This window comes from Aotus nancymaae, unplaced genomic scaffold, assembly GCF_030222135.1.
Source record: "Aotus nancymaae isolate 86718 unplaced genomic scaffold, 86718_ANA_hifiasm-v0.15.2.pri h1tg000072l, whole genome shotgun sequence".
In the NCBI taxonomy this organism is placed as follows: domain Eukaryota; kingdom Metazoa; phylum Chordata; class Mammalia; order Primates; family Aotidae; genus Aotus; species Aotus nancymaae.
Genome location: NW_026988487.1, coordinates 11,401,203 through 11,403,177, shown reverse-complemented (window position 1 = coordinate 11,403,177; position 1,975 = coordinate 11,401,203). Strand labels below are relative to the sequence as shown.

The 1,975-nt window shown below is 48.5% G+C and overlaps 1 non-coding gene across 1 annotated transcript; it reads left to right on the top strand.

Annotated features, from left to right (window-relative positions):
- Positions 1-985: 985 nt before the first annotated feature.
- Positions 986-1,092, top strand: LOC135271017 (U6 spliceosomal RNA). The gene has a single exon (XR_010339169.1). It is a non-coding gene; the product is annotated as a U6 spliceosomal RNA (small nuclear RNA).
- Positions 1,093-1,975: the final 883 nt, after the last annotated feature.

The following is a 1,975-nucleotide window of genomic DNA, read 5'->3' as shown; positions in this document are numbered from 1 at the left end:
TCCTAACCGATGTGAGCAGCTTACTCCGCCTAAAATGTTTGTGGAAACAATGTGGTTTAAGCTAAACACCTGCTTTCCTTTTGGGAGTCTGGAAATTTAGTGAGCATTAGACCAAGGGTGTCTATATGACCATCCTCCAAATAAAATCTCTGTGTATTGAGTCTCTAATGAGCTTCTCTGAGAGACAACATTTCACACTGTTGTCCCAACCTGTGGCTGAGGCAACTGAGCACAACCTATGTGACTTCACTGAGAGGACCCCTGGAAGCTTGTGCCTGGTCTTCCCCAGACTTCACCCAGGAGCCTTTTCCCTTTGCTGGCCTTACTCTATATCCTCCTATTCTGATGAATCGTAGCCATGAGTGTGACTACATGCTGAGTCCCACGAGCGCTCCTGGCTAATCATTGCACAAGGAGGTGATCCTGGGGTCTCCAGACACACCCTGCTCAAAACACAAGCACCCTTCAAGGATAAAGCCTGCATCTTCGTTCGACACTAGGACCATTGTGAGCCAGCTCTGATTGACATTTCAGCCCCATCTCTCCTATTCCCAACCTACCACCTTACATCCCAATTACACCCCTGCCTCCATTGCTTGCCACTGGAGGCACCTGTCTTTCATTCACCAGGGCCCAGGTCAGAAAGCCCTCCTGGAGGATCCCTTCTGTCAGAACCCAGGTGTTTCTGCCTCATGCTCTATCCCACTTTCTAACACAGATCCTGGAGTTCTAGAAGTTTCACCACACTCATGTTCCAATCAGGGGTGACTTCCTGGAAGTCAGGGGCTCAGTTCATCTATGGTTTACATCCCCAGGGACAGGACAGGCCCCGGCACACAGTAGGTGCTCAGTAAAGGTATTTCGAGCTTTAGCCTCCATGTAACAGATATCTCTCTTCTCTGAAATCAGGAAAATCAACACCCCGACACCTGAGACATGTGGCCTTGCACACCTCTGATCTTTTTTATAAAGACATTTTCATAAAGCGCTTCCTTCAGCAGCACATACACTAAAACTGAAATAATACTGAGAAGATTAGCATGGTCCCTGCTCAAGAATGACACAAAAGTTTGTAAAGCATTCCATATTTTTTTAACTACCATGCTTTGGTCATTATACAATGTATACATTGAAACATTGGGCTGGGTGCTGTGTAATCCCAGCACTTTGGGAGGCCGAGTCAGGTGGATCACAAGGTCAGGAGTTCAAGACCAGTCTGACCAACATAGTGAAACCCCGTCACTACTAAAAATACAAAAAAATCAGCCGGGCATGGTGATATGTGCCTGTAATCCCAGCTACTCAGGAGGCTGAGGCAGGAGAATCGCTTGAACCCAGGAGGCGGAGGTTGCAGTGAGCCAAGATCGTGCCATTGCACTCCAGCCTGGGCGACAATGCGAGACTCCACCTCAAAAAAAAAAAGGAAAAGAAAAAGAAATCACACTGTAGCCCACAGACATGTACAATTATTATGTGTCAATAATAAACAACAAAAAAGATACCCAAATCCCCTGGCTGGGTCTACATTCCAATTCAGACTCAGCAAATAATACGGAAAACCTGGAAGTGGAGGCCATGCACTGAGATACCCTAATCTCCATTTTACATGAAACTCGCAGAGAAGTAAAGCCACCTAACCAAGGTCGCCCAGCTGGTAAGCAGCAGAGCTGGGACTCAACCCCAGAGCAGTCAGGTCTAAAAGTCCACCCTGTGGACACTGTTTTCGAGTCATTGCTCAGTGTGTGCAGATCTGACCTGGAAAGCTGTTCCGTGAGCTCCAGGCCGGCCTGGGTCTCTGTCCCACTCATCAGTGATCTCCCTGAGGACCAGGACTCCAAGGCTCCTCTTACCCTGCTCCCAGCAGCTCAGGGCAGGGCAAACTGTTGATACCATGTTGACCCTCCAGCCCCCACTAATTCTCTCCTCCCACTCGAGCCTGCTCCCAAGAGGTCTGAAGGCTCTATTCTCCCAGAAG